This window comes from Mus musculus, chromosome 6, assembly GCF_000001635.26.
Source record: "Mus musculus strain C57BL/6J chromosome 6, GRCm38.p6 C57BL/6J".
In the NCBI taxonomy this organism is placed as follows: Eukaryota; Metazoa; Chordata; class Mammalia; order Rodentia; family Muridae; genus Mus; species Mus musculus.
In genome coordinates this window covers 42,508,933-42,530,331 of record NC_000072.6, presented here as the reverse complement: position 1 = coordinate 42,530,331, position 21,399 = coordinate 42,508,933, and the positions used below count along the sequence as shown (strand labels likewise).

The 21,399-nt window shown below is 40.7% G+C and overlaps 1 long non-coding RNA gene and 1 pseudogene across 1 annotated transcript; one reads left to right on the top strand and one right to left on the bottom strand.

The window, feature by feature from the left end:
- Window positions 1–8,864: 8,864 nt before the first annotated feature.
- On the bottom strand, window positions 8,865–20,702 carry Gm34752. Its single transcript, XR_377576.3, has 3 exons — window positions 20,483–20,702; window positions 11,022–11,131; window positions 8,865–9,588 (listed from the first exon to the last, which is right to left on the bottom strand). It is a non-coding gene; the product is annotated as a predicted gene, 34752 (long non-coding RNA).
- Window positions 10,000–10,858, top strand: Gm4877 (predicted gene 4877; annotated as a pseudogene).
- Window positions 20,703–21,399: the final 697 nt, after the last annotated feature.

Genomic DNA, 21,399 nt, shown 5'->3' with positions numbered 1-21,399 from the left:
AATTGTGTTCTCTTAGTGTCTGTATAACATCTGCCCAGGATGTTCTGGCTTTCATAGTCTCTGGAGAGATATCAGGTGTAATTCTGATAGGTCTGTCTTTATATGTTACTTGACCTTTTTCCCTTCATGCTTTTAGTATTTTTTCTTTGTTTTGTGCGTTTGGTGTTTTGATTATTATGTGACTGAAGGGATTTATTTCTGGTCCAATGTATTTGGAGTTCTGTAGACTTCTTGTATGTTCATGGGCATCTCTTTCTTTAGGTTGGGGAAGTTTTCTTCTATAATTTTGTTGAAGATATTTACTGGCCCTTTAAGTTGGAAATCTTCCTTCTCCTCTATACCTATTAACCTTAGGTTTGGTCTTCTCATTGTGTCCTGAATTTCCTGTATGTTTTTGGGTTGGGATCTTTTTGCATTTTGCATTTTCTTTGATTGTTGTGTCAATGTGTTCTATGGTGTCTTCTGCACCTGAGATTCTCTCTTCTATCTCTTGTATTCTGTTGGTGATGCTTGCATTTATGACTCCTGATGTCTTTCCTAGGTTTTCTGTCTCCAGAGTTGTCTCCCTTTGTGATTTCTCTACTGTTTCTACTTCCATTTTTAGATCCTGGGTGGTTTTCTTCAATTATTTCACCTGTTTGTATGTGTTTTCCTGTTCTTCTTTAAGGGATTTTTCTGTTTCCTCTTTAAGGGTTTCTACTTGTTTACCTGTGTTGTCCTCTATTTCCTTAAGGGAGTTATTTATGTCCTTCTTCTAATCCTTTATTATCACCATGAGAATTGACTTTAGATCCATATCTTGCTTTTCTGGCGTGATGCTGTATCCAAGACTTGCTATTGTGGGAGAGTTGGGTTCTGATGATGCCAAGTAACCTTGGTTTCTGTTGCTTCTGCTTTTACATTTGCTTCCTGCCATCTGATTATCTCAAGTGCTCCCTGCCCTCACTATATCTGATTGGAGCCTGTCCTTCTTGTAATCCCAGTTGAGTCAGAACTTCTCAGAGTCCAGCTTTCTTTGTGATCCTGTGATTTGGGGATCCTGTGATGCTGAGATTATGGGTGTGTCAGAGTTCTTGGCACTCAAGCTTCCTCTGAGAACCTGAGATGGTAGTGTGACCAAGCTCCTGGAGTCTTGGGATCCTAAGATCCTGGGAGTGTTAAAGCGCCTGGAGTTGTACGTCCTCTGGAGACTATGGGTCTGCCCTCTGAGTTTGAAACCAAGGTAGAACAGTACCAATTGGAAGGATCCCGAGCCACTGATCAGGCGAGGTTCCAGTGTCTGTGCTCCAGCTGGCCCCAGGGACCTATGGTTCTGTTGAAACAGATGTTGTGTTCTACTCACTAGTTATCCTAAGACCCTGCAAGGGCACCTGGCAGGTAGAGAGTCCACTGGGGACCATGGGACTGTCCACCAAATTCAGGCCTAAGGTGGCCTGCTGCTGGTGCAGACTGGAAGGCTACTATCTGATTTCTACAATCTTTTCATGCCTTCTTCCACTAGATTTTCCAATCTCCTAGGTGAAGGACAATGTGATAGCCTCCAATTCAGAGTCTCTCTCTGAATAAAGTCCAAATGTAGATCTCTACACTCACACCCAACTGCTGCTAGAGGAATCCTCTATAAGACTGGACAAGGCACCAATCTATGAGACTAGCAGAATATCATTAGGAATCATTTCATTGACTTTTTTCCAGTTGAGTTTGGTTCTACCCTAGGTCTTCACATTTCAAAATATTTCTTTACACAAAGACTGAAATGAAGTAATCCATTTTAAGGAAAGCAGAATAGATAAAGCAGATGTTTACCTCTTACATGTAACTTGAAGAACGAGAAATATTACAGATGTTTGCCATTATGATAAAATGATTCAGTGTTTGTGATAGACTTAGAAGAGTGTTTGCTGTTATTATCAAAGAATTACTGACAAACAGAAAAAGGAATCAACTCCTCACAAAATGTTGCACAAGTGTACTCCATGAGCAGATGACCCGCAAAATCATTCTCATTATGGAATAACAAACTGACTTTGTGGAAGTTTAAAACTTTGTTTAGAGACTAATAAAGACATTACCTATATCTTTTCTATTCTTCTAGAGAATAAGAATACAGTTTAGACTTCTAGCCATGAGATCTGTCACCCTCCGTGACTAAGGAAAGCTGCTGAGACCAGGCATATTTCAGTGGTGTCCCTGAATGGAGACCTAGAGAGGCCATTACGTGAAGCCCAGATGGCCTCGGAGACTGCATGATGTTAGAAATGCCAGAGTCATGGTATACCTGCTGAGGAATGCTGCTAGCAACTCGAAAGAAAGAAATGTGTTACAGTCAACAAAGCTGAAAGGAGCTAGAGATTTGAAGAACATTTTGACATCAGACATGGAGACTCTGAGTTTGCAGTTTGCCCAGCTGATTTTTGATCTTGCTTTCGTCCAGTATTTTCTCATTATGCACTCTTGGAATGGTAAGGTATATCCTGTGCTATGATATGTGGGACATATGTGATCTGCATTGTTATTTAATTTTATAGGAGATTACAGTAAAGAGATTGCATAAATCTCAGAAGATACTTTTAACTTCGGACTGTTAAACATTGTTGAGACTGTGATAGACTAAGGAACGTTTTGACATCAGACTAAATGCATTTTGCATTGTGTTATGGCTACAAGCCTATAGGGACCAGGGAGTGGAATGTGGTGGTATACATAGGTTTGGCCCCATAGTCTCAATTGTTTGAATGCTTGGCCTATAGGGAGTGGCACGATTAGGAGGTATGGCCTTGTTGGAGTAGGTGTGACCTTATTGGAGGAAGTGTGTCACTGTGGGATGGGCTCTGAAGTTTCTTATGCTAAAGCTCTACCCAGTGTGAAATTCAGTCTCCTTTGCTGCCTACAGATCAAGTTGTAGAACTCTCAGCTCCTTCTCCAGCACCACGTCTGTTGCAGGCTGCCATGCTTCTCGCCATGATGAAAATGGACTAAACTTCTGAAGCTGTAAGCCAGCTCAATTAAATGTTTTTCTTTATAAGACTTCCCATTGTCATAGTATCACTTCCCTGGAATAAAACCCTAAAACAGAAGAGAATGACAAAAAGGGAGAGATGGAGAGAATGACATCAAAAATTCTCTGGAATGTTTGGATGCCAGTATTTTTTTTATTATTATTATTTTAATTTTTTTATTAGATATTTTTTCTATTTACATTTCAAATGTTATCCCTCCAAAAATGCCCTATCCCCTCCCTACTCCCCCTGCTTACCAACCCACCCACTTCTGCTTCCTGGCCCTGGCATTCCCTTATACTCGGGCATATAACCTTCACAGGACCAAGGGCCTCTCCTCCCATTGATGACCGAGTAGGCCATCCTCTGCTACATATGCAGCTAGAGCCATGAGTTCCACCATGTGTTTTCTTTGGTTGGTGGTTTAGTCCTAGGGAGCTCTGGAGGTACTGGTTATTTCATATTGTTGTTCCTCCTATGGGGCTGCAAACTGCTTCAGCTCCTTGGGTACTTTCTCTGGCTCCTTCATTGGGGACCCTGTGCTCAGTCCAATGGACAGCTGTGAGCATCCACTTCTATATTTGTCAGGCAGTGACAGAGCCTCTCAGGAGACAGTTATATCAGGTTCCTGTCAGCAAGCTCTTGTTGCGTGCCAGTATTTTTTTTTTATCCCCAGATCATCAAGAAAAGCTAAAATATTGTTCCTTCCTAATACTTGTGAGCTAATAAAATAGGTTTTGTTGACTTTAATTCTTTGAAAATTATCCATTCATCTATCATTAATATAATTTCCCATGTACAACACTTTACTAGGCCATGTGTGAGACTTATTAGTAGCAAGTTAGGTTGAAGTAGCACGTTAATTTATTATTGATGTTGCTATCTCTGAATTATTTATATATTTAAGACAATTTTTATTTATTGAAAAAAAATATATTTTTTGATCTTCCCCAGATTCTTCCCAACTCCCTACTTACTAACTTTTATAGTTTCTCTCTATCCCTCCCTTCTCTCTATCCCTCCCTTCCCCTTTCTCTCCCTCTCTCCCCCCCCCCCCTCTCTCTTTCTCTCTCTCTCTCTAAAAAGAAAAAAAAGACACAAATAGAAAAATCAAAGATTTGCACAAGTTCAAAGCAGACAAAATCACCAAATCCCAGCACTGAGAAGGGGAAGTGGATACAAAGTACCCTCTTACCCATGAAGATTTTTACAATTGATACCTGCTGGGTCTCCAATAAGGTATCATTGGCTATGTCAACCACACTCCAGGATAGGCCCCACACCACATGGGGGAGTGGTTGGCCAACACAAAAGGAACTCAATGGGGTTTGTTTGTTTGCTTGTTTGTTTATTTGTGGGCTTTTTGTTTCATTTGCTTTTGTTTCTTGATGAGTCTCTTAAACAGCAAGCTAATAACTGTTTTCCTATGGGCTATTTTTATTCTTTATTGTCTATCAAATTTCCCATAATAATTATGCATACTTAATTATGCATGCACCAACACAAATACACATGTGAGTGTGTACACATGCATGCACAGTCTTCACCAACAATCCTGTAATAAGTAGAAAAAAAAACCTGGTTCCAGCTCTAACAGGAAGGGTATAGGAGTCCAGAAGCAGATGAAAAGTTGTTTTCACGTGGTATGAGTATTTGTATCAGCTAGCAATTCAAAGGATATATTACTGTCATTAATAAAGACAAAGATATGAGATATGTCATAAAGCAAAGATATGCTTTATGACAGATGACTATCAAAAATAAAGTCCCTTGATATGACTGTCTATATGTTGCTTTCAATGTGTCCTAATATATTAAAGAACATAAATGGGCACAAACTTAAGAATATGCAGCCTATGGCTGGAGAGATAGCTCAGCCATTAAAGGCTAGGCTCACGACCAAAAATATAAGAATATGCAGCCTAGAAAATACTAGAATTTTTTATCTACCCAAATATGCAACCTATAACTGTTTATGGTGTCCCATGCTAAGAACTGTATAACTGTGGATTCAACAGTAATCAAAATATTAATGTATCCCTAGCACCTTTACAGATAATTACAGAAATAAAATTTGAGCTTATATGGAATTTGAAATCTACTATTTGGCAAATAAAAAAGCCATTGGAAACTGCACATATATTACAGTGGGTGAAAAATACAAGATTCTGTAGGAACAGTTAGGCTTTGAGTAGTACAAGCCATGGATTATGATAACTTAAGACCTAAAAACAAAGAGGAGAGCCAGAAACAAGCAGATGAGAAATGAGAGTCCAGGTAGAGGGAACAGCATGTATAAGTTCCAGGGCCAAATATACCATGGTGTCTTAGTCAGGGTTTGTATTCCTACACAAAACATCATGACCAAGAAGCAAGTTTGGGGAGGAAAGGGTTTATTCGGCTTACACTTCCACATTGCTGTTCATCACCAAAAGAAGTCAGAACAAGAACTCACACAGGGCAGACACTTGGAAACAGGAGATAATGCTGAGGCCATGGAGGGGTGCTGCTTACTGGATTGCTTTCCCTGGCTTGCTCAGCTTGATTTCTTTTAGAACCCAGGACTACCAGCCCATGGATGGCACCACCCACAATGGGCCCTCCCTCCCTTGATCACTAAAAATGCCTTACGGCTGGATCTCATGGAGAAATTTCCTCAAGGGAGGCTCCTTTCTCTGTAATAACTACAGCTTGTGTCAAGTTGACACACAAAAACAGCCAGTACAGATGGGAAACTCTAGAAATTAGTCAACATAACTTTTTCTTGTTGACAGTGATTGGACAAAGGGATGCTATGTAGGTTGTGTTAAGAGACTATACTAAAGAGACTCATTTCACTAATATATAAATAACCCTTTGAATAAAAAAGTGATTGATAGTCTTGAAGAAAAATGGGCAAAAGACAGATTATTCATAGAAAAGGAAATGCAAATAGATTTTTAGACCTATAAAACATGTCAGTAACATTCAGAAGAGAATTTCAAAGGAAAATTACACATCATATTTGAAGCTGTGAAACATATAATACTTTAAGATAACTAGTATAAGTCAAGAAATATGAAATACCATTCTCATGCATGTTGATGAGAGTATGTATTTACACAGCTTCCAAGAGTGCTACTGGGAAAGAATAATTAATAATATTACGTATACTTTGTTTCAACAATTTTATTTCAGTGGTTGGTTATACTTTAAATATTTATTTGCCTTGGGACAAAAAACATTTATGCTAGAATATATTTGTATCAGTATAATTTGATTTAATAGGAAACTGGAAGTATATATCTACTTTGTATTTCAGGAGGCACTGTGACTTAAACCCATGGCCTCCGGTATACTAGCCCAGTGCTTTCTTCCACTAAGCTACATCCCCAAATGGAAATTTATTTTTTCTTGAAAAGGCATGGACTATAATGTAAGGAATTCATATATGTATACATGTATATACACACATGAAATTTTGATACATGTTTATACAGTGATTAAACCAGAGCAATATCTATGTCCATCAGTTCATATCTTACCACTTCTTTGTAGTAAGCCATCAAACATTTTCTACCTATTTTGAAATATGTACTATATTATTATTGGCACTGTTCAACTCAATATGCCAAATAGAATATAAGGACTCTATCAATGCATGCTTTACCAATACATTCTGGCTCATCCTTGTTTTGTAAGCTCATGCAACAGACAAATAGAATGCAGCAATTTTATCTTAAGAAGCATGAAACGAGGCCTTATGCAAGGTGCATGACAGCACTCCAGAGTAGTAGTCATCCTTAACTCCATTCTTTCCTTAATGCCCCTGACTGAAGCTCTGGACTGCTCATCCTATCCAGCTTCCCTGGCTGCCTTCCAGTTGTTCCCTGGCTGTGTCAACATGACTACTGAGTCCTGGAAGAGCCCTTCACTACCCAAGCGACACTGTGTCACTTCTCCCTCCTCTCTCACATGATCAGCAATCCGTTGATACCCATCTTTCTTTATCAGAAATCATCTTGACTTTTCTGTTTTACTTTGAAATTGTTCTCCACAACACAATACAAACAAAATGGAACTCAGTGAAATGTGTTCTGCATTATCTCCATTTTATTTCCAGTTCCTTAAGAGTGTCTGGCCTTGAGTACCTTTCTGGTAAGTTGCTAAAGGAAGAAATGAACCAATATGTGTTAATAGGACTCTATTGTTTATAAATAAAATGCATTGTGTATGTTCATGTAAATGCCTATTCATGTTTTTTGTGCTTTATATGTGTACATGCACACATTTTGCCGAAGTAAAAGCCTAGGACTGAGGTCCAAGTGAGGTAAAGACACTTACTTCCAAGCCTGATAACCTCAGTTGGATCCCAGAGACCCACAGTTGAAAAAAAAAAACCAACTCCCTAAGGTACTCCTCTGGTCTCCTCATGACTAACGTGGCACATAAAAACATGTGGATGGACACAGAAAAACAGAAAGACAGACAGACAGACAGGCATAAATGTAATAAAACTCTGGGACTGGGTAATAGCTGTATGCAGTTATACTTTTGTTGAATAGCCTCCATATGTGTGTTTGTCCCTGTGTGCATGTGTGTGTTGTGCTTGTTCAATAAATCCTTTTGAAAGTGAAAATACAGGAAATGTGATATATAAAGCAGGTATTTTAAAAGAGCAGTCATAAATGGAGGAGAAAATCCAAGAAATTGTGGTGTCATGGAAACTAAAAGAATTTTGAGAAGTTAACAGCCATTCCAAATAGCACTGTTATTTGTAGGAAGCTGTGATTCTGAAGCTACAGAAGGCTTTAGAGCCCCACCACCACCACCACCAAAGCACCAAATTTGCCTGTGCAAACCTCAGCATCCCATACACAGATGCCACTATGCAGGTAACAAAGCTCACATCCAGAAAAGCTGTCCTTCCACAGATGAAGCAATGAATCTAGTCCCAGCTAATGCTGATAAAACTGGAAGAGCCAGCTCAATCCCTGTTTAATCAGCTGCCAGGGTAAGATGCGGCATTGTCTTTCATTGCCAATGCTGAACTATTTAACAGTTTAACATGTGTACCTGAGATTTGTCTTAACCAGAGACTGAAGGTGATAGACACAGAAACAGCAGCCCAAGTCATGTAGGGCTAAGGGATGAACAACCTGGATGAGTCAGGAAGAAGCAAGTGAAACAGGGCCTGGAGGCTCAGCCATGGTGTTCGTGTGGAGAAATGCAGAGAGAAGCAGGAAGCTTGAACAAGTGCACTCTGGGTAGTTTTTATCACTTTAATAGGCTCTAGGCTATACACAGCTGCTAAGCACTTCAGTCAGGGGTTGTTTAGGACAGAAGAAATGCTGGCTTGATATGTGAACATTAAAGAAAGGAAGCCCGTGATTGATGGGACTCTGGGTTGAGTGGTTTGTATGTTAACATGAAACTCACAGGACAACAGTTCTCTCTCTCTCTCTCTCTCTCTCTCTCTCTCTCTCTCTCTCTCTCTCTCTCTCTCTCTCTCTCTCTCTCTCTGGAAAATATTGCATTCTCCAGATCAGCAAAACCTCCAAGAGGAAGGAACATCAGTAGTACAGAAAATTCAGGCTCTCCATACAGTGGTTTAGACAATGTGTGTAATATCAAACACTTCTTTGGTTTTTCAACAGGACAATGTCTGCTGCCAGGTGTCTATGTAACAAAGCCCATCCTAGAGGCACACATGCTGAAGTGAGTCCTCTCTCTACCCCAGCCTCCTACTTCCCAGCTATCCTTTCCTTGTTTGGAGAACATCTCCATTTGCACTTACATCTCCAGTGGCTCAGCCCTGTATCTTTTCTCCACTGTGAGCCCCTGTCTCCTTTTACAACCAAGATCTCTGGGATTGACTTGTTTTACGTGTGTGTGTGTGTGTGTGTGTGTGTGTGTGTGTGTGTGTGTGTATACAGGAACTCTAGCCACTGTATATATGTACTGGTCAGAGGACAACTTTGGGGAATCAGGGTTTTTTTTTCCTACCATGTGGACCTCAGGGATCAAACTCAGGTTGTCAAGCTCAGCAGAAAACATCATTTGACCATTGGGCCATCTCACCAGCTCCAGGACTGACTTTTAATTTGTATAAACCAACACTCTCCATTGTCTCTGTGTTTTACATAGCCAATATACAAACATTCTTCCTGTTCTCTAACTCCTCAAATAAGACTCTGATATCCAGAACTGCTGAGGTCCATTTCCTGACTTTTGGCACTCAAGTCACTGTTATTCATAGAACTCAAACTGAGCTGAACTTGATCTTCTGGTCTGAAACAGCAGTGTCACCTACACACACTAGAATTGCCAAATACTTTGAAAGATAATGGTACCTGTGTTCACAGAAGACCCTGATTTAGTTGATCTTCGTGTAATTTAAGCATTGCTTTTTTTTTTTTTTTTTTTTCTGTAACTTCGAACTGAATCCAAGCTTGGGAACCTCTGTAGCAGCTGCTCCTGCCCACCATTGTGAATGAAGATGCCTCCTCCCAGCTTAAATGGAAGCCCTCTGCTCAGATTCCAGACCCATCTTCTCCAGCTCTGCAGAGAGTTCTCTCCCATACTATGAACCAGGTACACGAAGTTTCCTCTGAGAAAACAAAAGGCTCCAATTATTCTGGTTGCATGGGTCTTTTCCCTTGAAATGCTAATTCCTTGCTGAGGGGACTTGGTTGCAGTATCAGAAGCCTTTTCATTCCCAGACCGCGAATGTGTCTGTCTGGGCTACAAGGGGAATAGGATACACAGATTAAAAGAAAAGGCAGCACCAGGGAACTGGATTGCAGCCATCCAAAAGGAAAAATGAAAGGGGACGTAAACACAGAAAAGACTTATTAAATCCCCAATGAAGTCTGTCTACAGAAAGCATTTTCCACATGTAAGCTCTGACCTACTTACAGAAGCAATATTTTCATAGACCTTTTGGAGGCAACATTTCTCCAAGATATTAACAAGAATTTAGACAGGAACTCAGTCTACTAATAAAACCCTAATTAGGCTCTCTCCACCATCTGAGCAAGATGCCCAAAGGAAAGAAGGCCAAGGGGAAGATGGTAGCCCCGGCCCCCCGCCATTGTCAAGAAACAGAAGGCCAAAAAGGTGGTCAATCCTTTGAGAAAAGGCCCAAAAACTTCGGCACTGGGCAGGACATCCAGCCCAAAAGAGATTTAACGCGCTTCGTCCAATGGCCCCGCTACATCAGGCTGCAGCGGCAAAGAGCCATCCTCTATAAGCGGTTCAAAGTACCTCCTGCCATTAACCAGTTCACCCAGGCCCTGGACAAGCAAACAGCTACTCAGCTGCTTAATCTTGCCCACAAGTACAGGCCAGAGATGACGCAAGAGAAGAAGCAAAGGCTACTGGCTCGTGCTGAAAAGAAAGCGGCTGGCAAAGGCGATGTCCCAACTAAGAGACCACCTGTCCTCCGAGCAGGAGTCAATACAGTCACCACTTTGGTGGAGAACAAGAAGGCTCAGCTGGTGGTGATTGCCCATGATGTAGATCCCACTGAGCTGGTGGTTTTCCTGCCTGCCCTGTGTCAAAAGATGGGAATGCCCTACTGCATCATCAAGGGAAAGGCCAGGCTGGGGCACCTGGTCCACAGGAAGACATGCACCACTGTTGCCTTCACATGGGTTAATTCGGAAGACAAGGGTGCTCTGGCTATGCTGGTGGAAGCTATTAGGACCAATTATAGTGACAGATATAAAGAGATCCCTTGCCACTGGGGTGGCAACGTCCTGGGTCCTAAGTCTGTGGCTCGCATTGTCAAGCTGGAAAAGGCAAAGGTTAAAGAACTTGCCACTAAATTGGGTTAAATGTACACTAAGCTTTCTGTACATAAATATAATTATAAATTTAAAAAAAAAAACCTACTTAGAACTTCAGAAATTGCCACCCCACATGTGGAGATGAAAATTTCTACGATCCAGACAAAAGGCAAATGCATTTTCCCACTGCATAATAAGAGATGGGAGGAAGTTTCTAACCATAGTCTTCCTTCAGAATCAGGGGCTCACTCACCTGTTCTGAGGATCTGGGTTCCCTGGAGTGTCTACACCCTCCTCTGCCTGATTGGTGATCTTGATGCCTCGGCTAGCAGGTTCCCGTTGTCTCTGGTTCCCAGGTGCTCCCTAAAGGAGATTCAGTTTTCTAGTTAAAGAATCCACAAGGAGAATGGAACCCACCCTGTATTGTTACCATTAAATACAAATGACAAAAGCAATATCATTTGTCTGAATATTGCTAGAATTCAGTGCCACTGGAGTAGAGAAATCAGGGCAGCATCCTGTTGCAGGAGCTGGAAGTCAGACTCTTTGACCCTGAGTTCTGACTATGACCTTGACCAAGTTTCAGTCACCATGTTTGGCCCTTGTGTCTTCACTGAATAAGCTGACATTGATATTAGCATTTGGTGGCGACTTGGTAATTTGTGATAATACATGAGTTTAAAGAGACTACGAGATAAAATAAGAGTTTTCTTTAGAACTTTTCCATGCAAAGCAAATCATCACCCCATACCTTAGGTCCTGTTTCAGGGCATGACATGGTGAGGTTAGGGGACGTAGTATGTATGCAATAGAGCATAGGGAGTTTCTCGGGGAGAGTAGGGCTTGAATAGGCCTCTCTCCAAATTTTGTGTTCACTGTGTTTATGTCGTTGTCCCTGATTCCACAGTGGTTTGTTTCTCTTTGGCTGAGATACTGTCTGACTTTCTTTGTTGTTATATAAGGAAGTTATAATGTAGGAACACAAGCAAAATACCTGAAATGATAGAACTGTCACGGAGCAGTGAGGTGGAGAACACAGTGTGGATGCTTTTTTTTTTTTTTCTTTTTCAAATTAACCTATTCTATGCATGTACGCACAAAACCCATTTACAAGGAATATGAAATGCCTTCGGTGTCTATAGAACTAGATAGATTTGGACACAGACAGTGGCAGCAGTAACCATTCATATCTCACCACAGGACTACTTTAGTAAAGACCCCATAATTGCACTGTGAAGGACAAACCAGGCATGAGGCAAGGGGCGAGACACTAGACTTGGCTTCTCAGGAGCTTTCATCCCCTTCCCTACAGAAAATGCTGCTTTTTTTTTTATTGGTACTTTTTCAGTTTTCAGACACAGCAATGGGTTGCATCGTGACATTTTTCACAAATAATTGTCATTTTATTGTGTTCTAAGTCACCTCCTCACTCCAAATGCCCGCCTCTGTACTTTCTTCCTGTCCCTGGTTGGTTCCTTTTCTTTCTCTAGATTACTCTCCCCTTCTGCTTTCATGTCATATGTATCCCATGACCCCACCTTCTCCTTCCCTTCACGTGAAATCACTTCTCTGATGATCCTATCCCATCTATCTTTGTGACCTACACGCACGCACGTGCACACACACACACACATATAAATATGTATACACACATATATCAATGTAAATGTAGATTCTGTAGGTGAGAAGAAATGTGGGATTTCTCTTCTGAGCATAGACTACTCCTCCTTTTTCCTATCAATTTTCTAAATCCAAGACTCACGTGGGTATCTCACTGAGGAAGCCTCCTTTACAGCAGAGTAGTCACTCTGGTCTGGCAAGGGATAGCAAGAGATCAAAAGCACTTAGATTATTCTAGGCTTAATTGTTAGGTGCTCAGTGAGGTTGATCTCCTTCTCTGGATCCACTTCCACAGAAAGATAAATTACCTGTCATCACAACTCCCTTCCATTGCACTAGGATGCATGTTTCACATTAAGGATGATGCACATCTGAGAAGATCTCATTACATGGACCTATTTCAGCTTTTTTTTTTTTTTCCGCTGCCCAATGTCACTGTTCAGTTTTACTATGATCTAAGTCTATAGATGCACTAAAGTAGTCTTATCGCTGGTAAACAATGTTATGCCTGCATGGTTACCTGATACTAAAGCTGCAGGGTAAAATTTACTCCCATTAAAATTAAATTTTAATTTTAAAATTACTTTTAATTTTGTATAACAGAATGTTGGCCTATATATATGGTTAAGTACCATTTGTGGAAAGTGTCAACAGAGATCAGAAGAAGGTGTTGGATACCCTGAAACAGGTGCAAAAGGTGACAGGAATTAGCTACCAAATGGGTGCTTAGAACCAAAGGAAGGGCAAGAGCAAGAGCAGCAAGGACTTGGATCCCTGAGCCATCTCTCAAGCCACAACTCCCAAATTCTTAATAATACTTTGTGCATGTATCTAGAAAACTGTTATCAAACAGTAACAACATAATTATATAACTTATTGAATTTTCCTATAAGAATTAAATGATTAAAAATTGGGTTTCTGACTAAACCTTGTCCTTAAATTATTTTTCTGGATGGTCAAAAATGTAACAAAAGAAAATGAATATGTGTTTTTAAAATAAAAATAAATACTCCAATGCTAGACAAAATGTGTACAACCAGTACTTGTTTTCAATGCCAAGATCTCTATGAAAAGAAACACATATGTATATCACGAAAATATACATTGAAAAATATCATGCTACTTGTGGGAATATGTTATACTCATATTGTTTTTCTTAGAATCAGGTAAATTTTAACAACCTAAGAATCTAAAAATTGTTTTTCAAGAGTGTTTTAAGTAGAGATCTTTCCTCTAAATAAGTAGAATAAACATCCCTTTTATAACCACAAGGTTTCAAAATCATCCCACTGATCTTAATGATCCAAGCGTTGGTAGAGTTAGATTCAGTGTATGTTGGATGTTGGCAGTGTTAATAAAGGCTATGACTTTGCTCGCTAAATCTCTAAAATAAATGATCCAATCTGATTGGAGCTAGAAGTAAGGAGTCTCCACTACTCTACTGTGGCAACATTTGATATTGGACCAGACTTGTGTTGCCCAATTCAACCACAGTTTTCTTGTTGATGCAATTTTGTTGTCTTATTGCTTCTACAAAGAGTTTCCAAACCCAGTCAGAGTGGCTAAGATCAAAAATTCAGGTGACAGCAGATGCTGGCGAGGATGTAGAGAAAGAGGAACACTCCTCCATTGTTGGTGGGATTGCAAGCTTGTACAACCACTCTGGAAATCAGTCGGGCGGTTCCTCAGAAAATTGGACATAGTACTACCAGAGGATCCAGCAATACCTCTCCTGGGTATATATCCAGATGTCCCAACCGGTAAGAAGGACACATGCTCCACTATGTTCATAGCAGCCTTATTTATAATAGCCAGAAGCTGGAAAGAACCCAGATGTCCCTCAACAGAGGAATGGATACAAAAAATGTGGTACATTTACACAATGGAGTACTACTCAGCTATTAAAAAGAATGAATTTACGAAATTCCTAGGCAAATGGATGGACCTGGAGGGTATCATCCTGAGTGACGTAACCCAATCACAAAAGAACTCAAATGAAATGTACTCACTGATAAGTGGATATTAGCCCAGAAACTTAGTATAGCGAGATATAAGGTACAAGATGCAAAACACATGAAACTGAAGAAGAACAAAGACCAAAGTGTGGACACTTTGCTCCTTCTTAGAATTGGAAACAATCACCCATGGAAGGAGTTACAGAGACAAAGTTTGGAGCTGTGATGAAAGGATGGACCATCTAGAGACTGCCATATCCAGGGATCCATCCCATAATTAGCCTCCAAACGATGACACCATGGCATACACTAGGAAGCCTTTGTTGCAAGGACCGTGATATAGCTGTCCCTTGTGAGACTAGGCCGGGGCCTAGCAAACACAGAAGTGGATGCTCACAGTCAACTATTGGATGGATCACAGGGCCCCCAATGGAGGAGCTAGAGAAAGTACCCAAGGAGCTAAAGGGATCTGCAACCCTATAGGTGGAACAACATTATGAACTAACCAGTACCCCAGAGCTCTTAACTCTAGCTGCATATGAATCAAAAGATGGCCTAGTCGGCCATCAATGGAAAGAGAGGCCCATTGGTCAGGCAAACTTTATATGCCCCAGTACAGGGGAACGCCAGGGCCAAAAAATGGGAATGGGTGGGGAGGGGAGGGGGGGGAGGTTGTGGGCGACTTTTGGGATAGCATTGGAAATGTAATTGAGGAAAATACGTAATAAAAAAAAATAAAAAAAGAGTTTCCAAACCCAGTTCTGTGACTAATCACTCTGAGGCCTACATAACTTTACTTGTTTGTCTTCCACTCTGCCTTTAGTGTCTATGTCCACTTGACCAGAAAACATTTCCACAACTGAGATCTATGATGTCATTTGAGATATATCCCCAATGACAAGATGTCTCAAAAGAGATACCAAAGTATTCTAGAGCCTAATATAAGTGACTATGGCCCAAGAATCAGAGTTTGGTTTCCTCAAATTCCAGATCACACCATGGCAACAGTTTCATGATGATGTTATAGTAACAAAACAAAGTCATAATAAATATAAAGAGCAGGTAGCAGGTTATAACTAATTGGGGGAAATTCTGCTGTAGGCTCCAGATGCTATCTGATGACATTCCTAGCCTTCTGTTTGGAGGAAGCTAGTATCTACTCAATTAATAACACTCCAAAATGTTTTACCTGATAGTCACAGAGATGAGCAAGTCTCATCACTATGAGACTAAAGATAGCCAAAGATAAACTGGAATTAGGATGTGGACCTGCTACATTGCAACCTCTGCAGTTATTAAAGTCCTAATAAGCCAACCAGCGTGTAGAAACTTCAAGGTGAGATGTGGCTTCTTTCTAGTATGTTTTGTTCACATTCTATTCCTCAGTGGGACAATGTTTACGGATATCTTTGAGATGCAGAGGTACATACATGTAAGCATGCTTTCTCTTCCTCAGCAAAGCAGGCAAACAGTTCCTAACCAGATCAGAACTAAAGAGTGCTCTAGCAAAGAAGCTGGCTGACTTTTATGGGAATTTTTGGCCAGACCTGAAGGAAGATGAAGAAAGTATATAAGTCAGAACCATGAAGCATGTTGTTCCTTTCCTTGGCAATCGGGCAGAGTAGTGGCTCAGACAGAGAGATGACTCTTCATCAGAACAGAGAAAATGAGAAAAAACAATAACGCTTGTTGCTTCCACAAAGAGCTTTCAAACCCAGTTTCCCTCTTGAATACTCACTCTTAACCTCCACCTTAATTTCCTTACTTGGTCTCTAGTCTGGCTTCAGTGTCTATGTCCACTTAACCAGAACAGATTTTCTCAACAGGGATCCATGCAGTCTTTGTGGTGTATCCCTATAGCCCACACTGGCTCCACTCAACCTTCACATACAGAAACCCTGTCTACAGCCACAGTTGTAATCCAGACCACGAGCTGAGGATATCTAGGACAGTATACACATAAGATAAAGCCCGAGGAACAGCACCAATCAATGGAACTTCTAAAAAGTGGTTTCCAGAATCTGTTCTGCAATACTAACTGTGGCATAAAACACTTTGGTTTTGTTGCAGAGAATCGTTGGAACAGTTTGTATTTGAAAAAGAGGGGAAAAAAGAGAAAGGCTTGACTTTACAAGACTTAACAAGATACAAGAAAATGTGTGTGGAAATAAAAATTAATTTGTTTGTAGCATTTGGCTTGGGCAGTACCATTTTTGTAGCGTGTTAAAAAATACTTAACATTCCTGGAGAGTTTAACAGACAGTATACTCAGTGTTATGAGCTATGCATGAATTATCTCATTTCATTTTCACAGAAACCTCCTGAGACAGGCATGATCAGTCACCCCTTTTACTTTGGAAGAAACTAAGGCCACAGATACATTGGCTTGCCTGTATAAATTCACAGTGAAGCCAAGAGATCAACTTGGGTATACAGATTGCAAAATCCTTCCTGTTAGACATCAGCCATGCTCTCCCTAATTCATGCTGTATGGACAGTGGCTCAGGAAATGTCATGGTGGGGATAGGATTCCAGACCCAGACCACAAAATCTCTTATCTTTGAGTTCTGCAAATAAAGAGACTTATTTACTACACAAACTGAATTCACAGTAGAAAATAACTATTCTTTCTTACCCTCATGTTCTCAGATCTGAACCATGGGAATAACGTTTCTCCCTCATTTAGACTAAATCTAACATACATCACATAAAGTCTTGGTTCTTATAAAATAAGAAGAGTTTCAGTCATCTTATGCTCCCCAAAGTACTCATTTCATTAGCAAAACTATCTACTTCCAAAGAAAGTCAAAGTCCTGTGCCTCCTTCCAGGGTGAAGCTGTTTCTTGCCCTCTGTGGTGATTTGAATCAAAATGGCCCCCTGAGGCTCATAGCATGTGCCACTATTAAGACATGTGGCCTAGTTGAAGGAAATGTGTCATTGGTGGTAGACTTAAAGGTTTTAAATGTTCAAGCCAGAAGCAGTGAATCTCTCCTCCTATTGCCTGTTGATTTTCATTTTTGAACTCTTAGCTACCTCTCCAGCACCATGTCTCCCTGCATGCTGCCATGATGATAATAGACTAAACCTCTGAACTGTAAGCCAGACCCAATTAAATGTTTTCCTTTATAAGAGTTTCTGTAGCCATGATGTCTCCTCACAGCAATAGAAACTCTGACTAAGACACCCTCTGTCTCATAAACTTAAGATGAGGGAAGTCAACTGTTCTTCTGTCTTCTCCCAACTGTTCTTTACCACATTCCTCCATGCTTAGCTACTTAGATGGCTTCAGCTACCTCTTGATTGGGAGAAAAGCATGTCTTCATTGATATATAACTTTATAATCTGTAAACAGTAAGGCTGGTTGCTTGCATCTTCATGGTATCCTTAAAGGTTCTAATGGACCCTTTGCAGCTCCAATGATTCAGGCAGAATTCTATTCCATCATTTCTGCTGCAATCACCCATTCCCTTTGGTTGACCACTTACGATTTTCCCTTCTAGACACAAGCATCTCAGGATCTATCTACATTATTGGGATCATGTTTTCTATAAAGCATCTCTTATGTGAGGGTCAAAATGAGACCACACCAGCTTACTTCCACAAAGCCAATCTCTGGTCCACAAGAGCCTTAAGCATCTCTATTATGGTTTCAGGAGAGATGCTATGCAGCCCTCTCTAACTCTCTGCTCTGCCCTCTCAAGATGCTCTAGCCAGTCTTCTTACCAGTTCTTGGGCTCCCCAAGCCTCAAAGTGTACAAAAGAATGGCAACTGGTTCAAAAGAAGGCACACCTTTAAGTGAAAGGGAAATGTGCCCACCCCTATTTTATGGAGATAAGGGAGAAGATATACCAAAATACACCAGGTCTCCACAGAGTTCTTTCCAGTGCCTACCTCTACCTCTTCCTTTCTCTCCTGGGATATGACAATTTCAATTGGGACAAGAGTCATCAATTAATCTCTGAAGACATTGCTTAGTTAAGCAAATACTCTACTTTGGAAGTTGTGGTGTGAACATTGATCTGGTTGCTATCACACAAAGTCAAAACTGGGAAAGAATCAAATTTAATGTTTCATTATACAAGTGGCCAAGTCTTTGGATAAACAGGAGGGAACCATTAAGAGTGAGGAACTCTTGATACCCAGAAGCAGACAGTTAAGTGTCTGTCAAGGTACACAATGAATATGAGGTCTGAGACACAGTGGCTTGTGGGGACCTTGTGAATTGTGTCCCTAAAACACCTTCACCCAGAACCAAGAAAGTGAAGAGGATCAGCTGAGAGGAAGGCTCCTAAAACCAAGTCAGCAAGAGGCATTCCTTCATTACAGAATTCAGAGTAGTCAGCACAATCATTGATTGTGAGAAATGGCTTCTCATTTGTAATATATACTAAGAGGCGCAACGATTAAGAGTTTCCAAAAACAGAAACAATGAATTAATGAAGGGCAAGAGCAATAACAAGGCAGGAGTCGAAAAAGTAGGCAAGGTACAAAAAACAAAGCTGATTAATCCAAGCTAGAGATTTTGGGGATGGATATAAGAAAAATTAGAAACTGTGTTTGTTTTCCTTTACTACCATAACTAATTAACACTAATTTGATTACTTTAAATGGCACATATCTTTTTCCAAAATATGAAATCACTTTTACTGGGCTAAGGCCAAGCTATTATCAGGACTGGATGCTTTGAAGGAGAATTCGATTCTGTTTTCTTCTTCAGGGGCCACTTGAATTCCCTAGTTGGATTCCCATCCCTACTACTGGATGCAGGTTGCATCTTTGGGATGAGCTAGAAACTTAGGACAATGGAAATTACCAGAACTCTATGAGAGTCACCCTAGGTAATGCTCCTGGCAATGGGGGATATGGAGCTTAAACTGGCCATCCCCTGTAACCAGGCAAGACTTCCAGTGGAGGAACTGAGACAGCAACCCAGTCACAAAACTTTCAACCTATAATTTGTCCTGCTTACAAGAAGTGCGAGGGCAAATGTGGTGCAGAAATTGAGGGGGTGGCCAACCAATGATTGCTCCAGCTTAAGGGTAGGAAAGGGGTCCACTGATGACACTACATAGAGGATCTGGAACCGGAGGCTGGATAACCCAGAGACCCACAATGGAACCAAACATGAGTGGGAAAAAAATTCAATGAAATGAATGATTCATTTGAAATCATTATTACTAATGACACTCTGCTATACTCATAGACTGGCGTCTAGCCCAATTGTCATCAGAAAGGTTTAACCCAGAAACTGATGCAGGAACTCACAGCCAAACATTAGGTGGAACTTGGAGAATCACACAAAAGAGGGGCAGGAAGGATTGTAGGAGCCAGAGAGGTAAAGAAGACCCCAAGAAATGCCACAGAATCAGGTAACCTCAGCCCATAGGGGCCCACAGAGCCTGAGCCATTGACCAGGGTGCTTGCATAGGACTGACCTAGGCCCTCTGCACATATGTTACAGTTGTGAACCTTGGTCTTCTTGTGGTCTAACAGTAGAAGCAGGATCTCTCTCTCTCTCTCTCTCTCTCTCTCTCTCTCTCTCTCTCTCTCTCTCTCTCTCTCTCTCTCTCTCTTTCTGACTTTGTTGCCTGCCTTTGGAACCCTTTACTCCTTACTGGGTTTCCTTGTGTAGCTTTAATACAGTAGGAGGAACCTAGTTTTGCTGCAACTCAATATGCCATGACTGATTGATATCCATCAAGGCCAGCCATTTTCTGAAAGAAAGAAAAAAATGAAAAAGGAATGAATTGGGGAGAGGAGAGGTGGGGGCTAGGAACTGGGAGGAGAGGAGGAAGGGGGAACTGCAGTCAGGATATAAAATTAAAAGAAAAACCTTAATCATATCTGAAAAATCTCTTTTGCCATACATGAAAATGACTCCATATATTATAAGTATTATAATGTGGACATACAGGTGGTAGTCATTGCTTAGCTCATTACAACCAAAACTAAGAAAAATGCTTAGGCCTAGGCCCAGCTCAGCCATAGCTAGAGGCAAAGTAAGCTTGCTTATCCTAACGCCAGAAAGTGAGTTATATCTACGAGTCAAGAAACATCTGATCAAAACACTTTTTCCTGCTTCTTTACATATCTTTATGATTTCATTTGCTTACTTGAAGCAAGAAAATGATACATACCACAAATAGGTACTTCTGTGAGCTTCATCCACAGAATTTCAGAGTCCAGAGCATAAAGAGGCTGCTACTATAACCCCTTCCTTTCAGAATGGAAAGAATGCAAGAAGCAGGGTGGTCAAGAAGAAAAGGCGGATTCAGAAATTTTTCAGTTTTCATCTCATCTGGCTCTCTACCAGCTGTCTCACTCTAGCCAAGTCTATGCCTCTTCATAGACTTGTAAATTTGACAGAATGAGATTTCCTCCCTAGGAAATGCTCATCATATCCAATCTTGTCTTTAGGATCAAGCTGACACTAAGTTGCTGGAAGTAAGAAGTGCCTTTCAAAATGATTCAGATGGTTCTTTCAGCAAAATTCTTCACATGCCATAAACTAAGTGATTAATCTGATTGTTTGAAGCTGCTTAGTGCTGCAATCTGACCTGTCCTGGATGAATTCCTTCATTCCCTCTGCCCACATCTTTCTACAGCCCTAGGCAATTGCATACATGAATTAAGGGACTGGAGCAACACCTGACAAGCCATGTCAAAGGCTGAAATATAGCTAAACACTGACTTAGCAGCAGAAAGTATGTGAAGCAAAGAGGTGAATGAAACTTAAGAGCTCATGAAGACAAGTCCAATAGATTTCCCTTTATAGACCAGGAGAAGGGTAACCACATGGAATTGAACATGGAGACTGAGTCTGTTCACTGGGGACAGATACAGTGGGTGGAATATAGGAGGGCAGAGACTGATTCTATATGAAAAATGGACACCTAAAGGAACACTGGAGTTATGATTATGGAATGAACACATTTTTGTCTTTGTGCATTTCACGTTTCTAAGATCCTGGTCACTTATATGAAGCAGCCTTAGGATAAATTAGGAGTACTCAGAACCAAAGATCAAATAAGAAGAATCCTTAAACTGGGGTGGG